Source organism: Osmia lignaria, chromosome 10 (assembly GCF_051020975.1).
Source record: "Osmia lignaria lignaria isolate PbOS001 chromosome 10, iyOsmLign1, whole genome shotgun sequence".
Classification (NCBI taxonomy): Eukaryota; Metazoa; Arthropoda; class Insecta; order Hymenoptera; family Megachilidae; genus Osmia; species Osmia lignaria.
Window position 1 is genome coordinate 8183906 of NC_135041.1, and position 23330 is coordinate 8207235.

The 23330-nt window shown below is 37.8% G+C and overlaps 1 protein-coding gene and 1 long non-coding RNA gene across 7 annotated transcripts in view; one reads left to right on the forward strand and one right to left on the reverse strand.

The window, feature by feature from the left end:
* LOC117611917 (nucleolysin TIAR) overlaps positions 1-23330 on the reverse strand; it is a 355924-nt gene that overhangs the window by 245621 nt on the left and 86973 nt on the right. The window lies entirely within an intron of this gene.
* LOC143305716 (uncharacterized) overlaps positions 1-23330 on the forward strand; it is a 165547-nt gene that overhangs the window by 38231 nt on the left and 103986 nt on the right. For all 4 annotated transcript variants that reach the window (XR_013062829.1, XR_013062830.1, XR_013062832.1 and 1 more), the window contains exon 3: positions 1327-1786. This is a non-coding gene — a long non-coding RNA (uncharacterized LOC143305716). The remainder of the gene's footprint in view (positions 1-1326; positions 1787-23330) is intronic.

Here is a 23330-nt window from a genome sequence, read left to right on the forward strand (position 1 = left end):
TCGGAATTGCATCCAGCTATCGTTTCCCGACACCGTTCCCTTTCATTCATTCTTCTTTCATTGATATTCTGTTTATTTCCTTTTTTATCACATTTTTACCCTCTTTAAGTCTTTCAAACCTTCATATCATTTTGCAATCGCTGATTTCGATTCAATTTATAATATCTAAATGAAACAGTTCCAATATTTGAAGTCTTCCAAAATGATGTCTTTCTACGTCAAAAGTCCTTTTCATGTTAATCCAAGTCTCAAGTTGTCCCCTTTCATTACGTAACTTAATTTTCCTCCCGATTCAGGTTCATTAATTTTCAACCAGAGATAGTATAGTGACTGATCTGGCTACACTGTGACCACGTATATACTTCATAGTTCGTGTCGTGCGACTTAGTTCCAACTGGACATTCATTCAGCATAAATGAAAGATGAATGGGTGGTGATATCGAGCACACGTCACGCGATACGAGCATTGCAACATTAGTCTCAGCCTGGACACGGTTAAGTAATTAAATATCTCCGATAATGATTACCTACGGGATGGATTCGATGCCGGTGAATCGCGAAATCGCGCTTCCGTTTGTCACCGTTAAATTGTCTGTGCTAGCTGTTAACGGAGCATTAACGTTAATGAGTATATTGTTAAAACTAGCATGCATTTCGATTAGCCGGCCAATCGAATTTGTTATCGTTAGAGAACGGAAACGCTCCCGACCGGATGTTTGTGGTTTTATTTGTCGCTTTGTTTTTTTCGCGTAAACCTACCGTGGGTTGCTTTGGGAACCGGTCATCCGGTAAATCTTGAAATAATGACAAAAGTTACGAACTTCCTGTCCAATTCGCTTGCTATGATCGTGATAAACGTGGACGTTTCGTTTAATGAGAATAAACGATTTTGAAGGAAAAAAAAATCAAATGAACGATGTCAATTTTTCCTGCTCTAGCCGTCGTTGCTGTGTTCCTATCACGAGGGAAATATTTCTGTTTCTGCTAATTAATTTGAACGACCTGTGCTGTAAAATATTCAGATTTATTTGATGAAAGTATCTATATCAATTTTATAGCTTCTATATTTTTTAGAACACAGTTAATTTGAGATTATGTTATTTTGAATAGTTTTGAAATTAAACATTATAGAGGTTATAAAGATTATACACTGTAAATTTGGAAATAAAAATAGTAAATTAATGTGAATAAAAAATTGCAAAATTTAATTTTCTCAAATAAGTAGATTGATGTGAATTAATAAATTAGATAGAAAGGATTCTCTGTTAAAGGTCATGGTGAAAGAAAGAAACGGAGTAAAAACAAGCCGCTTGTTTTTTGTTGCAGGGAATAACCAAGACGAGCTAGAAGATTGGTCAGAAGATTGGTTAACCAGGAGGAAGCTACATTTTATTTACGCGCAATTACATCCTGACTAATCGTCCGCCGTGTAGTACATTCGGGACCCTAATTTCTTTCTTCCCTTTTTTTTTTATTTGCTTTTTCGTACCACTCCGACAAACCCATATCCGAACAGTCTCCGCAAGTCAGCCATCGCATACGGCTTTTTTGTTGTCTTTTTATTTTTGTTTTTTTTTTCGTGAGTTTATGCCTCGACAGAGGGAGAAACCATTAGCTGCCCTCGGGCCTCCCATCTCGCGTGAAGTTAATCGAAAAGTATCGATCGTGGTTAAATTGAAAAAAAAAAAATTCTTTTAATGGATATATCGTGTCTGTGTGCCTGGAAATTAATAACAAACAAATGGACGTATAGGATTTCATATGGTGCCGTTGCTGCAGCAACACGGTGAGTACCTACTTTGGTTATAAGCATGCAAAATATTAAATTACCAAAATATTAATTATTAAATTAAGCATTAGTAATTTAAGTTAGTAAATTCATAGACAGTATCGTGTTCATAAGAAATTATGAAAGTGAATATAAATAACCGGATATCCGTACAAGGTTTGAATCACAGATGATCATGATTGAATATCGAGATCTAATGAAACATACCATCTGTCAAATGCATAAATGACACGGTACTTCGGTAACGTTAATAGATGCAACCTCCTTGCAGTCACGTCATTCGAAAATTAATTACAGTCGCTTGTGGGTTAGTAAAGAACAAGGACTGAATAATTAACTTAAACCATATCGTGGGCCGTGCTAATTATAGGCCCCTCCTTTTCTATTCGCCTGATTAGCATATTCGTTAATTATCGGGCCTATTGTAACACAGTGTGCACGTGTGTGTGTATATACTTGTAATAGAAGTATGTCTTTCATGAGCTTGCGTGCGTTAATATTCGCGTGAACGTGCGTGTCACGGATCCGTGGCATGTATGTTGACGTACATACGTATGTGTATACGTGCTTGGCTGGCAAACTCCTCCAAAATGGAGTAAACTGCCGCATAAGTTTCCTCGTTTATGGATACGACTATTACACAACATTTCAGAGAATATTTTCTAGTTAACCGTACGATACTAGATAGTACAAAATGGAATACCGTTAATATATAATTTTCCTCTTTGAACTTATTGCCTTGTAAATTAAGACTTCAAGGTAATAGGGTGAAAATAGTTATGGGAAAATTTTTTTATGGAAATATTTTTTAAATAACTAGTTACCAATTAAGGAAAATTGATTGGAGAACGATAAAATTGTGACATCGTTCAGATGAAGTTGTAAACGCAGTAATGGAAGGCCAAGTTTACGCGTATACGAACGTTTATCGCGCCATGTTGAGCGGAACACGCAATCCCTGGGTTACACACCCTCTGTAGTGCATTCGCTAAGCGGAAATACTACTGAATTCCTGTAATCCCCTTTGGTCGTGCTCACAAGTACGAACTTTCGAACGTTCCAATCGTGAAATCGGTTTCGGTGCTACAGGTTGCGTTTCAAACGGTCCTAAAATGTATCGAACGACAAGATCGTGTCACCTCTCGAAATTCTTTCTAAACAACATCATTTTTTTCATGTATAAATATCCAAAAATAATCTGAAAATTTCAAATGGATTCGTCGTATAATTTAAAAAAGGAAAAACATCCCTTAAATTCAACGAATTGTCATCAAACAAATTCTCAGGATCCTCCCATAAATCGCATTTTCTTCGGCATAATTCATCGAGTTATTTGTCAGAGGAAAAAAGTAATAAGAAAGGTGCAATTACGTAATTATCAAAGCGGAGCAAAAGTCAGCGACGAAGTGGAAGAAAGAAAGATGTTCTTAACTGCGACCAGACCGGAACAGTTAAAGAACGGAAGGAAAGAGGGAGAGTATCGTGTCGCGTCGTGCCTATGGCCAATAGTTTCACTCTGCCTTCACCGATAAATGAGCAATAATGGTGGCTGGTTGGGGTAATGGTTCCGTTTAACGCCTTCGGCTCGTTCGTTCGGGTATCGTTGCCTCGGGACTAACGGCAACCAGCCAGAAAAAAAAAGTATATCGGTTGCACTGTTCTATCGAACGAAAGCGGTGGCCCGTTATGTATAGGTTTTAACAGCGAATGAAAAGTTTCACCGGTGAAACTGCCTTTCTTTTATTTCGTTAAATCAACGATAACTTCGACATCGACGCGTTTCTTGATGGGGTTTCTGTTGACCGACTTTCGTGCTGGCTACGTGTCCTCCTTGTATAATAGTTGCTTTCAGATCTGTCTAATTTACTACTTTCTTTCCGGGGGATGGAAATGTCTAATGTTCGAATTGAAAAGATTTTTAGAACCGTGGGATCGCATCTGACTCGAAAGTTAATTATATTCACTGAATTTATTAATAATGTAAAAATTTTATTATTTCTGAAAATGTTGAAAGATTGTGAAAGAAGAAAAGCTGAAGACTATTTTTAATATTAATTAAACTTACGGTCGTCAGTAAAGTTTTGTATCAGTTATTCGTGAAGTGGAATATAACAGAAGGATAGAACAATATTTTGCAGCAATTAAGAGGCCGAGTAAATAGTATTATTACTAACAACAATATTATTCCTTTCAATACGGTGACAATGCAATTCAAATAACTAGTCGTCGTGGAAACAGCACTAAATTCAACGTGAGCTGGAACAATGGTTCGACCACAGTGGCGCTCTACTCTCTGAATAAAGTTCTCAGTGCGAAACGAAATTGAAGGACTATTTATGGAATAACTGAACAGTTTAATTTGCCTGGGAAACTCGACTTCAAACACGATTTGTATTCATTAGGAACACGTAGACGAATGTAGCCACGTCTGAAGCGAGAGTTGACAACGTAAAACAAGAAGTGGAAAAGGTCACCCAACAATGGATACGCTGAAGGATTCCCAGATCTGAATTCGGTATTCCCAGTGTCCCGAAGTATCCCAGTTTTCGTTCTACCGTGAAATAAGTCTGGGACCCTCCGAGGCCACACAGTGGCTGACTATTTGCACTTAGCAACTAGTGGTGTGGTGCCTAGGTGCTTTTCAACTAAAATACTGTTGCCCGTTGAAACGCCTTTACCGTGCTAAGGCAATGCGCGTCATTTAAATTTTAAATCTTTTTTCGTGTAGATACGCCCGTTTAATCCTGTCGAATGTGTTTAGTAACTGTTGCATCGATATTCGTTGTTTTAAATTCATCTGATACTTTTTTGTACAGATAGAGATGAGATCAAGTTCAATATGTATTTATCAATCTACTTGTTGAATATTATTTATAAAATTGTTACTATTCTGCACAATATTTGTAAAATAGATATTTGCAAAATTTAAAGATGTAATTTACAGTTTGAAGATTAGATGGAATCATTTGATTTTTTTTGCTTATTTTCAAAACATTTAAATATTTTCTACATGGCACTGAAATTACATATGATTTGCTTGATCCCATAAGAACGAAAGGTATATTATCATTGGAATATTAACGAACGGATTTTATGGAGAATTTATGGGGAAAATAATGCGAGGGCAATTAAAGTTATCTATTTAACTAACGTTATTGACCGCCGCATTGGTTACCACTAATTACGCAATATTCCCCTATCGAAGCATAATTAATTATGCTCCAAATGGTTCTAATGAAATTCTTCCGCAAATAAACAAATCTCGTGCGCACAACTGCGCATCGTATTAATCAATAATTATTGTGGAGAAAAACATGTTTGCCCGATATACTGACCAGCAAATACGCAATTATTATTTTGTTTTAATGATTATCAATTTCATTTATAAACACACAAAAAATGGGAAATTGCTTGCCACGAAATTAAAATGAGAGCGATCGCTTTGATTGAAAATTCTTAGCAGGGAAAACGAGGGTGAAAAATTTAATTTCCAATTTAATATTTCATAATTTCATTGAAATAACCAAAAGTGTGCAAAAATTTAATCAAGCCCATGTGATTTTTGTTACCCCGTGCTGTCCAAGGATGAAAATGGTGCGCGCTCATTTTGCATAGCACCGAAATGCAGCAAGATGAATTTTGAGCAACGACATACGAATAAAAGGAGTAAAATGCGAGGAGGGTGGGGCGGAGGAGGGGAACCGCAGACAGCACGGTCGTCTCTCTGTTTTCAAGATGAGCATCGTTGGTTGTAAATCATAGAACGCGATGGGTAGAGCGACCGCGTGCATAGACCCGAGTGATGGGGTAGGGTGCAAGAAGAGGAATGTTCGCAAGGTGGGCGAGGGCAGAGGGCAGAGCAAGCAAGTCTGTTGGGAAATAAGGAGGCAAAGTTAAGCTCTCATACCCTACTCCATCTCGTCGTTCCTTGCCCTCGGCAAATAGCTATGTAACCCTACTATATTCCATCCCTATCGCGCTAACATTACATCCGTTTCGTTCAACGTGACGAAACTAACCCTCGTGTTGACGTAACCGCCATCGTTTATCCATTTCCCATACATCGTCAGATAGTTATAGTTTACTCCGTCTTGTTCTTCGACGTGCCTGCACGATAAACATTATAATTATTTTTTAAATACGCCTCTACCACCCCGAGGATTAAATGGACTGTAAATTATGAATAGAAAATTTTTATAATTTCAAGATAAATTCTACCAAAAATAATTTAAATTTAAAAGCGCAGAGCAGGAGGATTTAGAATCAACTTGTAAATTCAATCTTCTTCATTAAAATTTCTATTTGAATATATTACTTTCAAAGCCACAATCATTTTCTGCGCGGTATAATTAAAGTCTCTATTTACGTTTGTCGCGAAAATACCCGAAACGAATATTATGAGAACCATAAACGTCCTGCGTACTTATACGTTAAGGATTTTATACGGGGAAACATAGATTCAAAAGCATTTAGAATGTGGATATTTCATAATACCTCGCACATGTGTTACGCAAACCTTATCCATCTTAACCTTGTGTGTACATATACGTATGTGTGTGTTAAACACCAACGTTCCAGATTTATCCGACTCATATCTGCTGTTCTGCGGAAACGTTTCGCAAAAAGAACACCTTCACCCTGTCGCAGCCATTAAAGCTGTGTACGTGCCTCTATTTCTTTGCCGACAATTCCCGAAAATTTCACCGTGCACGCGGGTCAGATGCTCGAGAAAAAAAGAAAAGGGAAAACATAATATTGTTCGAAGCACGAGATTTAGGGAAAGCACGATTCGGTTCTAAATTTAAAGGAAGCATTACTGCGGCACGGATGACATGTAAATAATATTTGGGATATTATATTGCTTTGTAGATTATAATTAAAGTCACGTATTGAGGTCGAATATCGTAATTAACCCTAGAAAAGGGAGGACTCATACATAATAACTCATTTCTAATGCTTTCTATTTTGAATAATATCTTTACTAATATTAAAGCACTTGTTCAGCATTAATCTTGAAGGCATAAGTGAAAATAAATAACTTTTTGGAAAGCTTTTATATGAGAAAAATATTATATTTTTAATATTTCCTAAGGTGTTGCCCCGCCTTTAGTCCTTTTAGGGTTAATTACATGAGGGTTTGGGAAACCCATAGGGGTGATGCTTCCATCTTCATAGAAATTCATTATCTGTGTCATTAAAAATTCTTTTATTTTCCTAATTAAAAATGTTCATATTAGATACCTGAATTATGAAAATTAAAAATACTATCTAATGAAACTATCAAATGCCTCAGCGTCACAGTTATTGTGTTAATATGAATTTATAAATTCACGCAGGGATATCAGAAGAAAGGTATTACTTTGAATATAAGATTCAAAGTGACACGATGCGTTTTGGATCTGTAATAAAAACCACGATATAACGTCTAGTTTCTATGTTTTATCGCGTATTTTTCGCGTCAGCATGAATGCCGAAAATTCGGTGACAGCAAGCGCAGAAAACGTTTCATTCTTCGAAATCTTATTTAGAACGTAACACGGTATACGGGGTGCGATTTTTCGCGCAATATCTCGTTCACAACAATTCGGCGTGCAGGAACGTGAATTTAATACGCGAAACCGGCTTCTAAATCTCGAAATTGCATCGTGAGAGACGTGGAGCTAGTACAGAGAAAATTCAATAGTGTTTGCCATCTAGGTGAATTGAATATTTGTAGATTAATTTCATTAGCTAATTGCTTTGAGAGAAAGTTCACTATGTCATCACCAACCACAGTAGCTCAATTTAGGGGGTGGAGGTCAGTTGCTCCTCCTATTAATAAATACTAGAATATTTTCGATAATTTCAGATAATTAATAAGATATAAATAAAAATTTTGTTAATCCTCCAATTATGGTCGAATTACTGACCAACCAGTTGACACCCCTTTATGATTGACCCTAATATTTAACAAAAGAACCTCATCATTTGAAACAAGACAACCAGTCCTCATGTTCTAGTATCTGGTTGTTAGTGAAAATAACTTGGCGAGGTTTCTTATGAAAAACAGCAGGAACAATGTCGCGTGAAACACGCAGCAGAGGTTCTAGCTAAGCAGACGCGAATGTACATGAACGTCCCCTATGCCACAGCATTTCTATCGCATGCAAGCCCTAAGCAACGCCAGAAGGGGAAAAGAGAATGTGTAAAACATTTCACAGACTTGAATTTCACAAACTGCTGTCAGCTCGATTCTGTCCACGGGCTTTGATTGTCATCGGGCTGCATGTCGAGTACATTGTGGGACAGGATAAACAGCCGCAGGCCAGTTGCTGTCGACCAAACGGAAACATTTGAGGGGGCTTTTGTAAAAAATTATACAACAGTCGATATTGTTTATTTTTGTGGAGTTGATAGCAATTTTTTATTAATTATTAACGCACTGATAATGATAGAGTCATCGGTACCAACAGTACCAATTAAATGTGCTTTGAAAAATAGTAGCAAATTGAAAGGTTGACACTTGAAATTTACGACTTAAGTATTTCTATTTATTATAATTAGAGTAATGACCTTGTGTAATGCTTAGGAAATTGCAATAATTTTAATTTTCCTTATATAATAATAATATGGGAATATCTGTTCCTCTTACATACATTTTATCTCGTATAAATCTGATCCAATGAATATGGACTTATCGTCGTCAAAGGGTTAATGCACCGTGAAATCGAACGTAAAGATATATTCTTATTTATTCATTTTAATTCTAAGGGAAAGGAATTTTCAGTTTTTTCTAAATACATTATTGAAATGAAACAAATGGAAAATATAATAAATGTATTCCACTAAAGATGAATTTCAATTGTTAGACTAGTTTATAACTAACACGATTGAAAATCGTGTTCCCTCTGGACGTTCAAAATTCAATATACCTAATTGCTGTAAACTTTTTTAATTAATCGAAACTTACACAACAGATATGAACGCAGTAATTGTATAAAACATTTGTAACGTTTTATTCGTTTCCTAGCAAAGGGAATTAAATATCCTCTTTATATTACATATTGTGCAGGCATTGGAAATATTTTCCCGAAAAGCCCTTTGTTACAGAACCCTTTGTTATTAATTATTTCTGTTTTAAAAAACAATATCATTGTTTGAATATTTTTCAAATATAAGTTGAAAAAACCAAACAGCTCCCATAAACGATTCTTTTATTAAATCAAGAAATTTCATGCTGTATTTTCCAAAGCGTGATAATATAAAATGAAGAATAATAATTTATAAAATTGTGTACTGGATTCGTGAATACGTAACAGCAGCTATCAAAGTGCTAACTAAACATGGAGTCTACGATGCTAGTCCGCTTTAAAGCAAAGCATTGATTTTACCCCCGATGAACTTGAAGCGTATGTAGTGACATGGTATGATGCCAGGGTGGAGCAGTTAGGGGTGCAATAGTTTCGTGGTGTCCGATTATCAAAGAGCTGTAAACCTATCCACGAGACCCATGACGAAGTTAGATCTGGTTACTCTGATATTAAATTCTCCTTTAAAACCTTATGCCCGTCGAGCGTTCCATCTAACCATGATTCTAAAACCGTTTATAAATTACGTATGTTTATGCAAATGTATAATGACAAATTCAAAACATTTCATTTTTTAACCGACTCGAAAAGGAGGAGGTTACTCAATTCGATCAGTATGTATTTTTTTTTTTTTTTTGATTCATTTATTTCAGTATAAAATATTTATAAAATTAGAATCAGGGAATAATTTATGCAATAGAAAGTCTGGAGTAACTTCTCAGATGAAAAGAATTGAATTCTCAGATTTACATAATTCTTTCAAAAAATGCCCAGAAACCGAGAAAGAGAAAGAAAAAACAACCCGTCCGTTAAGCGTTAAGGACGTTACATTTGATCGCACCTTAAGGCAATCCCCGTAGCTAAGGGGTTAATTTGTTTACCCCATAAACGCGTGCCAATCGAACATGATTCATTTGCACGACACGAAGCAAGAAGATTAGAGCGTGATTTAGTGAACCTGCGCCGTCCAACAAGAACTCGGCAGATCTATAGAGGGTGAAACGAGGAACACAGCAGTAGGCTGGTTCCATTTCCGTGTCGAATCGTACTAGAATCCGAGGCTGTGCATTAATTCCAATCCTAAAAATAATGATAGCGTGCCTCTAACCAGGAATTCCGAGGGATCATAGAATGAAAAACGAAAAGGAGCCAGTGCCGGACCCCGCGGACTTAAGACGGAACGAAAGGACAGGCACGCTTGGCGCATTACTTTGTACAAATAACGCAGCCCGGTGTAATTTGCGAAATTCCCGTTATTTTACATTTTAAACTAGAAAATAAAACGGCCTGACCGGCGGCTGCTTATCCGCTTCAAGGGATCTCGATGGTATCGCCTCTAGTCACGCTTACGCTGCTGCAAGCAAACCGGGCACGACTGTTCTGAAAATTACTGTACCGCCATGTACGTGGCGTGAGTATTATTTCTTCTCTCCGGCTTTTTTTTTTTGCACCCCAGGCACGCCACCCCTCCGCGTGTCCTCGGTTCCCTCCACTTTCCATGGAATGCGTAGATTCGAGGCGGAGTACCGAGCTTCGAAACTTGTCCGCTTTTCAGTTTTCCTCTTTATCAACGTAGGGGCATCGGGACGTTGCTTTTCATCGGGAAAAAGCGAACCCTGGCGTCATCTTGTGATTCCACCAGGAACTAGTAAAACTACCCCTTCGTCAGAGGGGTTTTAGGGGTGGTTTCGTGGTAGGGGTAGCATAGAGGGAGTGGGGGTAGAATGTACAAGTCCATGTTACCCTCGTCAAAATTTAGGGAAAATTTCGACGATACAAAATATGGACAATAAACAAAAAGGTAGTGCTCTGCGAAAGATTCCCTTTTTATAATACATTAATAATATATTAAAGTATATTTTTAACCCCTGCAATTAAGACATACTGAAACGACTGGTATAGAATCACATTGATAAGAATCATTTTTATTGGTTCGGTTTTTCTGATGTTAAAAATATAAATTTTATTTCTTTTAAATTAGAATATGATTTTTCTACTTATTAATTACATACGAGATACTTGGGTTTGAAAATAACTTTTTTGCATATCCTGATATTTTACAAAAAATTAAAATACGTATTGAAACGTTCTCCAAATGTTTAAAAGAATTGCCATGGGGCTTAAATTATCGTTCATTTAAATTATTCGAACTTCGTGATCCGTTACATTTGTAATTTTCATGATATAAAAAATATTAAAATACTTGTGTAGCTTTGCAGAAAAAAAGAATTTGCCTCGTGAAGAGTGGACTATCTGTCGGTCTTCCCACCACCGGGGTCGGTACATTCGGTGGGGGTGAATCGATACAGCCACGATACAACGAGTTAAGTCTCGAAACTCGAAATAGGGGTGCGCACGCACCCCCTTCTATCGGCACCCTATCGAGCCTTGAAACAATGTAACAGCCAGCGAATCATTTCGTCGCGAAGAAGTGACTCTATCAATTCCATTCGCAACACGTATACTTTAGCTGACGACAATTTTCGACATTAATCAAATCGTAAGTGTTCCAGTTTCGATTCTTTCCAGGAAGGAGTGTTGTTGACAAAGTGTTGTAACATGTTGTGACCTATATCTACAGACCCTTACGTACCTAGTTACATTCATTCACGAATTCGGTTCATTCAGAGGCACGTGAAGATGTAGTAGAGCACATTCATGTTATAGATGTTTTTTTTAAATTATTGTTATAGATTCTAGCGGACAGAGATATCAGATAACTTTCTGTTTTGATAGATTATCACACTATACTATAGCTATCTAGGAACCATAGTTCATCAGCTTTACAATTTTTAATACTGATTGCTAAATTCATTGAGACAGCATATTTTGAAAGTTATTTACGTCAATATAAGTGGCAAATAATTTTGTGCAATGACCTTTATTATCATGCTGCATTGAATAGGTTCATTTTACACATTGCTGCTTTCTCCTATTAATTTTTCATTTTATCGTGGTATACAGTAAAGAGCAAAACTGAATATGTGCATGGAATTTTAATACTAATAATATCTTATTCAATGTTTAACCCTTGCATGCTTGATGCAGGATCATTTAGCCACCAAAGTATGTATGTCCTAAAAATATGTAATTCAGAATAATTTGTACTACTTGCATTTAATTTTTGTCTAAAAAAGGGTAACACAATTCCTTAGAATAAAAAACTTTTGCTAAATACTTATGAAAGGTTCTATACTTAAGAACAATCATTTTTTTGGTAACAAATGCCTCGATATTTTATATCACTCTACTATATAAATATATTTCTGAATAAAAAAATATTTTTTATGACCCTCCCTTGAACCTAAAGCGTCCTAGGGTTAATGGAATTTGTAAGCAATCGTCGTGTGAAAAGAATATCGGAAGAATCGATAGAATAACGAGGCACGAAACACCAAAGAACTCGTGGAATCGAGAAATAGAGACACAAAACGGACAACACTTTTGCAGGTATCGTAGCGGACGTACGTGATCGCGCATTGAATCTCATTGGTGATAGCCGAGAGTGGCGGGTAATATATCCAGAGCAGTCAAGCCCCTTCCTTCTGTACCCCTCTGGGTCCTCTAGCCCCGACATCGAACCCCGTCCCACGCAATCCACCCGTCCAGTGTCCCCGGTGTGCGGCCATTGTGCGAAGCTTTGTTCGAACGGTGACGGGGTCACATTAATCTGTCTCTCACCCCTTCAGCATACCGCGTACGTTATACGATGTGCACCAACGTATTCCCCGTAGGTACACCACCATTCCCTTTTACCCTCTTCGATGTACCGACCCCCCTTCTACACCCCGTGAAAAGTCAATCTATCGACCTGTCACTGGTGTTGATCGTAAAAAACTAAGGAATTTGCAACGAGGCGTGTTGAAAATTTTAACCATTATAATTAAGAAATTTTAATGACCTTAAAAAGAGATTAATGGATTTGCATCGTCGTCGCTACAAATAAAGTGCACTTTTAATATTTTTTATTATAATGTATCGAGCTAGACATGTCAGTTATTCGAAACTTTTCTGAACTTTTCTTTACTTCCAAACTTCTTCTTGTAGATTTTCTGATTGAGTAAAATGTCTATAGGTATTTGATAGGGAGCAAGGGGATGACCACACCTCCAGAGGGTGGGTTCAACTGCGCGCGCATAGTAACCTTCGTTCCTATCGGGGATGTTACCTATATTTGTTCACATTCGGTCAGAAGCCAGTGTGAAGAACACATCGAGCAAGTACGATGATAATAGAAACAATTAGATACAGTTATCAAACGAATAACTTAGCAATTTTTAATTGAAAGTGTTCAAGAACTTTATTTTTGCATGTAATATAAGTAGGGAGTGTAATCGTTGATAAAAATATTAAGAGAATAGGAAATTGTTGATTAGAAATATTAAATATCATTATTTTCCTTCTTTAAATATTAAAAAATTATTAAGAACTATTTACATTATTTTAGAATAAGAAAAATGTATAATTCGAAATAGTCATTGAAAGGCTATTATTAAATATTGAATATCCATTTGAAAGAGGAAATTGATGCTTCGCAGATCACAAAAAGAAGGAGATATAGATCGATATATCCGGCAGTATCTTTTTATTTTCACGAAGATAAAGAGGACAGGCCGGTGTATGTACACGGCTTGTATTTTCCCGGAAAAACTCCATTAAATCACTGGAAAATCTGTTCCACCGTGAGTGCCATGGCGCGGCAGAATAAAGAGGGGCTTATTATAAGCGACGGTAATTCTCGAATAAATAACCGTTGGCTTGTGTGAAGATCGAGAAGGGATCGTGGGTGTAGAGGAAGTCGCGGCGGAGACGGTAGAAAAAGGAGTGTCGAGGGGGGGGGGATAAGGGGGTCGTAGGTGGTTGATTTATTTCGGCGCAGCAAAGATCTGGATTCTCGTACGTGCCCCGTGCCTCAAATTACCAACTTATAAACTCTCACGACCACCCCTCTATTCACCCTCATTTTCTCCTCCTTCGTTTCACCGGTTCCAAGGGCCACCAACGACCTTCTTTGCACCCTGCCTACCTCTTCAACAGAGTTCCCTATACATCAGCCCATTCATCGAGCAAAGAGAAAGCAGGAAAGTAATGCACAATTTTGCCGCCCCGTTCACAAATTAAATAATTAAATTTTATTTCCGCCGTGATTTGAGACTTACCTTGATGTCTGGAACTGATGACAGCCATCAGGAGTGGTGGTTTCGGTCGATTCGTACTGTCTTTTGGGGTGTCTTACCTGAAACAAATTGTTCAAAATTTGTATTATTTAAAAAATATGTCGGAATTAAGAAGATGCTAAATTAAAAAAAGAATAGAAATTTATGATGATTCATTGAACTGGAAAATATACAAAAATTGATTTCACCCCCTGCACCCTTCAATTATTTTCACTCGTGTGCACCAGTGTTTAACAAACGATCGATCCTCCTTTTGCGCAGCTGTTAGCGTTTCATTTCGTTGTGCAGCTTGATGAATCTTAATTAAGTCAAGGTTGGGAAAGAAGGCAAAGGGAGAAAGTCAAGGAAGAGGTAACGAAGTTAAATGCAAAGGGTGGCCAGGAACAAGTCAAGCAAAGTCGAAGTTTTTTTTCGGCAGCGTTAACGCATTTAATTTATCCGACGGTAATGGGGTGACGACGATACGATGAGCAGCGGAGGAAAAAGCTCGTCGGGACGGGAGGGGGTGGATTCTGTCCCCTTATTAAAATTCATTAATTTCGTCCATCTATGAAAGTTTCATTCTCATGCAAATCCGAGCGATAATCCGCGCGGAAAAAGAACGAAGTCGGATGACTTTAGAAGAGTCACAGGCTCTCTTGTCCGTATTCGAAGACAAACACGGTAGACGGGTGAAAATAAACCTCCTTACGTAAGTTTCACGGAGACTGATTGACCCAGTCAGCATAAGACTTAAAATTGATGAACGCAGTTGACCGTCCAATCGAATCGAACGTGCGACGAATTAATAAACCGTAAAGCTGTACCGTTATTAATCCGTTTAAAGTAAATAAGATACATCGAAATGTAGAACATGCCCGATCGAGCTTAAACAGGGCCGCGACCCGAACAAATGGACGCGACAGAAATCTGGCACGGCGTGCAATGAGCGATTGCGTGTTCCCAACGGTAACCTCAGAAGGAGCGAAATTTTCCGACCGACAGCCACGTCAAACCGATTTGTCGTCGGGCTTCCAGAGAGAAATGCGAGCCGTTTCCCCTGTCCGTAGACGAAACGACCATTTTCTATGTCTCGAGGGTCGCCCATGCCCCCCGCACCCAACACGTTCCTACGTGCACTCCTTCTACCCAACCACTATTCCTTCAGTCTCGTTCTCTCTCCTTAATCCCTATCTATCGGTTGTTATTTATTTAGAACGAGTGGATGAATGGTAGCTCTATCGGTACCCTAACAGCAAGCACATCTCACTACTTTTCGTCTATATATTCGCTTGGTGTAATGTTTCTCTAAGTGGCTGTAGGGCGATTTTATTCTATAGGTAAAAATACGTCGAAAATGTTCTGTAAAGTTTTTTTATAGGATGCTTTGTTTTCAAGAAAATTGATTTTTAATTTATGTCTGTAATATCAGCAGTGGAGGATAGGTCCAGGTGGTATGGCACCTTGGCTCCTAACATTATCGAATCTTCAGTATCAATAATTTAATTATTAATGTAAATTAAAATTAGTATAGTTAGTGAATGTATCATCAGTATTTATTATAATATTAGCATCCCTTGTAGTAGCTCACAGGTAATGGCTAGAAGTAATCAAATAGAAGCACATCTTCTGAATAGGTATTTAAAATCAATTTTCTCGTAAACCAAGCGTCTTACGCGAAGCTTTTATTTTGATTTTTCTACGTAGAAGCGCCGTTTACCTGATTCTACCACCTTTCCCATCACATCCTGTATACACGAACAGCTTATCGCGTTCATGCAACATTAGGCTTCTCCGTTATTTATCGTGTTTTCAACTGTTCCGCTTCTGCTTTACCTTCTTCTGTAGCCTGCTTTCGAACCAGTTAACACATTCTACGAGGGTAACCGGCAAGGTTCCAGGCAAATCTGCGGCGAACGACTTGTTTCCCGTCTTTCAAGGCTTATTTGCCAGCTCTTACGTGACTTCCGTCAGGGGTAATGCATATTGCGTTTATGAGTTTGTAAGGAACAGGGATGGACGAATGACAAGGGTAGAGAACACGAAAATGTTCTTTGACAAATAATAACACGAAGTGTGGTCCTGGATTTTCCAGATGTACTCTGTCGCCGAGTTGAAACAAGAGAAATATGGCGTGTCAACTTTTTAAGAACATAATGCCATTTTGATGACGCACGTTAGAAGAGGTGTGGCTAAAAATTATTATATCTCAGTTTATTACGAGAGAGGTTGAAAAATTGGTAATGGGCTGGCTGTACCACAATGTTTGCGTACTATTTTGTTATTAAACATTCGAGAAATCAAAGCTTTGCAGTGGTGAAATGTAATTTGGTTTGCATATTTCGTGCTGCAATCGATTCTTGGCAGGGCACGAGAGCTAACACTGGCCTAGCTTTCTGCTTCGACGGTTATGTTAATACGAGTAACGAAGATAACACAACTGCGTGCTGGATATATATATTTTTCCATCGCTTTTCCTCCCTTTCCCTTCATTTTATGCACCACCCTACACGACGTCTCCTAAGATCAACGACGGTGCGCATAGAAATATGCAGACCTTCGAACCGGCATGAATTCACTGCATAATCATGCAGTCAATGAGCTCGTAGGAGCTAACCATGCGATAAAGGAGAAACGATGGGGGATTTATGGGTGTAAGTATTGGGCTTGATATCGATTGAAGACACACGTTCAAACATTTTGTTATTTTCTCAATTATTAAAAAGAAAAGCGAATGTAATAAATTGATACAAATATCCTAAAGCAGCTGCAGTGTATTCTTTCTATTTCATCGAAGACGTAAGCGGTCTGAAGCAGAAAGACAGGTCGATACAGAAGAGACTGTAACTCTTATCGCGAGAAAGCCGGCGGCGGAAGAAGAAACATCCCTCGTAAATATAGAAGGTATAAAAGCTACCCTTTTGATGGAGTGGGCTTTTAAGGGTCGGCCTGGTATCGGAGCCGTTCGTTCACCGCAGGATGACCAGAAGGATCGAAGGGTGTGCGGTCTGTGGACGTAGGATACCAACCGTGCTTAACGACCATCGTTTTACGGCTTTCCTATTTTGTTTAAAATCTAACCATAAAGTGGCCATCAGTTTTCACCGTACCCTGACATTCGCTATTATGAGTTTTAAGGCCGTACCATACCATGAACCATCGTACGGAACACAAGTTCTGGGATGGTTTACCTTCTAACAGTTTCCAAATATCAAATTTCAATTTAACTTCTATTTGATTGTATTGTAAATTTAAACGGCAATAACTATTATTAATTAGCATTCATTGCAGCAATTTGGAAATCATCAGCTAGTAATTAGTGCAATTACCGTAAAAATTATATTTCCCTTCTGACACTTTTCACATGTGTTGTTTTAGAAAGCTATATATTTGAGAGGAAAAAAAAGGAGGAGCCATAGCTGCCCCTGACGTGTTGGATTAGAAGGTTATATACATTTGAAAAAAAAAAATAAAAAAAGAAATCACAGCTGCTCCCATTTTTATCCTCCCGTATATTTTCGCTTATTTGTCTCGGGAAACGATTTCTTGCGAATAGTGTGCGATGATAGAAAGCATCATCGAAATTCAGAAGGAATCGTCACAAGGTATTCCCATTTCCGGCGTGCTTTCCCGGTCATATGGTATCGCGCGTCTTCGTGTTTGCGTAACGATATCAACGAGGCGATAGAGCCATGTCCGCCTGGGGTGAATAACTTACGCTTATCCGCCTGAATTCTCACGCTCGACGCCACTTAAGGATTCATACTTCAATCGAATATGAAAAATCCTTCAGTTAATTTTCTGCCACCTTGCAATCATCGAATTCAAATTTTCAAACGAAGGAATTTTATTGTGATTTAGTGGTATTGTGTTATAATAAAAAAATGAATTATGGCTGTCTGTTCGTCGCGTTCGAAATTATGCATTGAAAGGGGACATGTGGACGAGGGGTTATAATTTTGGAAAGTAACCAGCCCCGCCGGAGCTTACCGTGGCCATAAAGCTCTTTTATTTCTACACAGCGGTTTTAAAATACCACTTTTGAAATGTGTAAGGTGAGGGTGGAAATGGATCGAAGAGACACCGAGAAGAACCACGAACCGAGACGGCTTCAGGGACCAACCGTGGCTCGGCTACAAAAATACAAATGCTAGCTTCCCCTTCTAGTTGTGAATTCGAGAGGGTTGGACGGTCATACATATGGGGCCAATTTACAAAAATTATTCAGAAACCAGACGATCCCGCCTATCCTCCTCGCGCGTAGCCGTAAACGCGTATCATTGTCGAAGGATTTGAGAGATTTAAAGAAAAACACGCTAAAAAAATGGTCCGACAGTGGAGAAAAATCGACCATTAGGTTTCATGAAAAATGTAGATATTTTAACAAATTTATAAGTGGAATCTTCAATATTGATAATGAAAAACATAATAAATACAAAACCGAAACACTTTTGAATGCTTTACGACACTGGTCGCTGTATGTCTGCACCACTATTGACTCGTACTACTTGACCGAGCTTCTCCAAGTATTATGTGCGTTATGGTCAGACCATATCTTCTCGACAAACGAAAACTGTCAATAAATCAAACAAAATACCATGTGATCTTCTAATTAAAATGTAATAAAATTGTTAATTACAATACAATTATTATAATGAAACTTGATGTGCCAATTGTTTTGGTACTGGAGACTTCGGTTAACCATACTTTGAATAACAATAGCTTAACCATGAGTTTGGTATATTTGGAATTGAGCATTAAATTATTGATATAAATAGAGTAGAAATAAAGAAAGTTCCATTGTAAAATTCATTTATGAAACGGTCCCTAAAGTGGCTCCAGCTTTATAGCTATTTCAGTTTTCATTGCAAAGAGCCATGACTCGACGGAGAAGGCACGAATATACTAAATAAATAAAGTACAATGCGCAGAAAGGCACAGACCCGAGACTCAAAAAGTAAACTAAAGGATCGTGGAGTGGCTGGCTTGCGGAAGAACACAGAGAAAAGTTGAAAAAGGAATGAAACTCGAGGTGGAGACGAAACCCCCCCGGGTCACTCGTCCGACTTTGCGAAATAAAAACTCGCTTTACAGGAAGCTTTTATTACGGCTTTCGTTACCAGCTACCAGGTTCCTTTCAATCGGTTCAACGAGTGCCTAGTTTACCAATGGTCTCTTCGGGAATACCTCTTCTCCTTTTTTTTTCTTAAGAACTTCTATCTTCTGTTCTGTAGTTTCTTTGTCTTTTGGTTACCCTCCATCGTGCCTCTCTTAATCTCTGTATTTATTTTTTTATTGTGTACCAACCGCAGTTCACACTTCGACTTCTATGTACGTCTTATTTTCTATTAGTTCTATTAACGTCTTATTTTCTATGTACTTCTATTATTTTGATGGGCACTTGAATTCGTTAAAATCTGTCGAATAATAAAATATGGATATATAAATATTATTTACTTATTGTTAGATGAAGAAATTTGTATCAAAGTTTAGTCGAAGTAGCTAATCGAGAAGTTGCCGTTATGCTTCGATCAGGTGAAGATTAATTTCTCGTGGTTAATTTGGCAATTAATTTGCCAAGAGGATAAGTGGTTCTTACATCAAGTTGAAGGAGGGCCTGTCAAGAGCACTGATTGAAATGTAGGGTAGAAAAGCCTCGGGCGGTGGATTCGAGGGTGGAATATTGGGGGAGGGGTGGGCAAAAGTGTGAGACGCGCAATTTAAAATGGCTAACAACATACCGTCAAAGAAATGATACTTCACTTAACCAGAAAATACTTTCCACCCTTACGAAAAAGTATAACAACGAAGTTTTTGAGAAACGTTGAACGAATGATTTTTCAATTATCGTACACTTTGGGAAATTTATTTTAATCTTCCAAATTAAATCACGAAGGAGTTGATAGAACGTTTCCAGTCGCCAATACCATAAGTTCTTTTTCGACCCATTCCATCGAAACATCCGTGGAATGGAGCATGTCACAGAAATCTTTGGTAATTGCGCACAAGATTGGAGAAAATTTCGGTCCGTTTCCCGAAACAACGGGAAATACGCACGCCTGCCTGCATTCCCCTTCTATCCTGACTTTCTTCGTGCTTTTTCTGGATGTAATAAACGAGTGGTGTTTGGAGCGGAGCTCGCAATTAAACCGTATATACAAACGGCGTACATGCCGTGTATGTACCGAGCAGAGTCTAGGCGCGGAGCGACTGGTAAAGCCCGTTTGTTTTGGAAATTGCGTTAATTTGCCAAGCGCAGACCGGCTGATTTTGTGAGTGACGTCGCAATCACTGCGCAATCACCGGAAACGAACGAATCGCCGAGGTGAACCGCCGTGGTTACCGTGTACCAGTAGGATCGTACGCGTGCAGCCACCCTTTAACAATCGGATTCTTCGAATTGCCATGTCGTGGAACAAAGAACGGACATACCTACCGCGTGCAATCGGATACACACGTGAAACTATAATACAAGATTAAACGGAGCTAAAGATACAGAAAACAACGAATTGATATTAACACCGCGACCATCGAGTGTGAGTCAGAAGAGGGTCTTTCTAATTTTTTGCCAACATTAAAAATTTAATTTTTATTATTGATAATAGAAATAATTCAAATGGAGAGAGAGTGTTTGGCAGGGACGTTTAAGATTGTTTGTCGGATGTACACTTTGCTAATTAGCATTTTCAATGTAGCATCGTTAGATTTAGTAATTAGCATCTTCGATACGTCAAGCGTTGAATACATTATCCCGTGAAAACATCGTTGTAATTACAATGGCTTGGCTGGAGGGAAGTAGCTTGTAATAACACAGAGGAGGAGACTAGCTGAAATCTAAAGTGTCATCCTGTTAATTAATCATATATTAATTGGCAAGAAAAGACGTTCGTCATCCAGCGAAATTACTTGATCCTGAAAAAGACCATCCTGTCGACCTCTTAAACGTTTTCGCTTACTGTTCATAATTAATTAGTATGTATTTAAATATAAATCAAATATAACAAGCAAAAGATTGTTAATACATTAACAATAATCTCAAATTTAAGGTGGTAAATGTTTCTTCAATGGAACATGCTATTTATGTATGTACGTTCTCGTAATTAATTTACGTACCTCCGTATTTTTTTACATAACAAATCAATGAAGAAAATAAATAAAAAATTAGGAAATTAGTAAATATTAACATTAATAATGATTGGTAGCAAAAGATACTTTTCTATACAATTTCTAAACCTAAAATATTAAGTATTTCTTAATCTTCTGATTAATTTTGAGATTGAAACACGTAGAAGCTTCCAAAAAAGCCGACACTAATTACCTTTGATAGCAATAGTTGTTTTCCACTAATTAACTGTACAAATTATATCCCACAATGTTTACCACCCACATACACCAGTTTCATTAAAAATTCCGTCTGTATTGCCATTACTGTTTAACCAGTTTCGTCCGATTGCAATCGCTATATGCAACTAGCACCGTTGCAAGTATCGATTTTTCGCTCTGTCTGCAATTACTGGACTCCCTTGCTCGTACGTTATAAAAATCAATATTTTCCTGCGTCGGTCCCTACATTATGATAAACGTAAAAGGAACGAGCATTTCATTCCGATAGGACATACCAGAAAATGGTAGGTACCGAGGTAGAAAACCTTTGAGTGGACACGTGTAACTTATTTTTCAATTTGTACCAACCAGAGCCGACCCTATCCGAGAGGGTATAGTTTTTTTTTTGTGAAATCAATCACACGTTATTTGCTGCCACATGTCCCTGCTGTTAGCGCGGCAGACAGAAAGAGCGACTACAGACACGAGAAACAAGAGAAAGGGAAACGGAAATAGTATTAGAAAAAAAAGTGAACTCCTCTCATATCGGCCTAAAACACGCGTCAAATCCTCAATAAAAAATCTGAAAATTTATCTGAAGATATGGCCATGATCTTGGAAAATAGTGTAATCAATTTCGAAGAAGAGATCTGGTTCAAATTTTGTAATTGAATTAAGATTAGCGAGTGTTGTTAAACACGTCGACTATCGCAGTAGAAAAGTCAACGTATGGTCAGACGCTTTTAAATTAAGTTTCTCATTTTCAATGTATCGAGCTATTAATTTTGATAGAAAATTTTACTTCATTTTATTTTATTCAAGAATGAAAGTAAACGTTTTGAATACAGAAAACCCACGGAAATAGTAGAATAACGTGACATCATTGAATATTCTAATTTGATTTTATTCAAAAATAACAGAATGTCTTTTGAATACAGAAAATCCAGGATAACAGAAAAATAATGTAACGCTATAGAATACTTAACAAAAGAAAAAGAATGTTATACAAATGCATATTTGCATACACAGTTATCATAAATCAAATACAGGTGAAGCTTAAAAACCAGTAAAACTCCCTTTAAATGACACTGGTACGATATAAAAGAAACTCCCCTTATATAATCGATGGCTCGACAACAATGCTTCTGTCCACATTGACTATCTTGGCTGTAAATAAAAAGTGCAACGTCGATGAAAGCTTTCCGGCTGAAAAAGTATATCGCGAGAGGAAAACCAGGGGAAATCTTGAAAACGAGAAAAAGACCGAAGGAACAAAGAAACGTTCGCAAGCTTATCGACACGGTGCTTGCAGCTTTGATAGTTTTACATCAGATCAATGTTATTTTAACTTTACGTAACGTTACGTGTTTCCTTGTCATTTCAAAATATTATTCTTTCTTTTAGAATCCACTATTATGTCGTTTTACGTAACATTTTCTTATAAATACGTAAAATAAATGGACTTAACACTGAGCATTCAAACAGAAAATAAACCGTCACAGTTTCAAATGACTGGCTGGACATGTCTGAGCTATTCACTACATGCGAAAACTCGTTTAAACTGGCGTTTTACGTAAAAAGAATCAAAGGTAACATTGCCACAGGGGGTGAGATTCGAGGCAGCCTTCTCCACCCAGCAATTTACTTTGAAATCATTTACCTGCAGGAACGATGAAGAGGGAGAAAGAGTGAATTGCAGAGAAGAGAGAGGAAAAGGAAAGGGGTGCACGGCAATCCAATGCTTTCGAAAAATTACACCCGTAAATTTCCCTGGCAACTATCATCATTTACCTAAATTTGATGGTGGAAAGTTGTCTTACCAGGACAATTGTTTTCCCAACGCGACTAGCAAAACCGATTTTAGACACACGGTAATTGTTTGCAATTACTTCCTCGCTTGGAGCTAATTTTACTAGCTGATTTTTACCTTTTCCTTTTTTTCATCCTCCGATCCAACCCCTATTTCATCTTACGGTAGTCCATGAATTTCCCTCC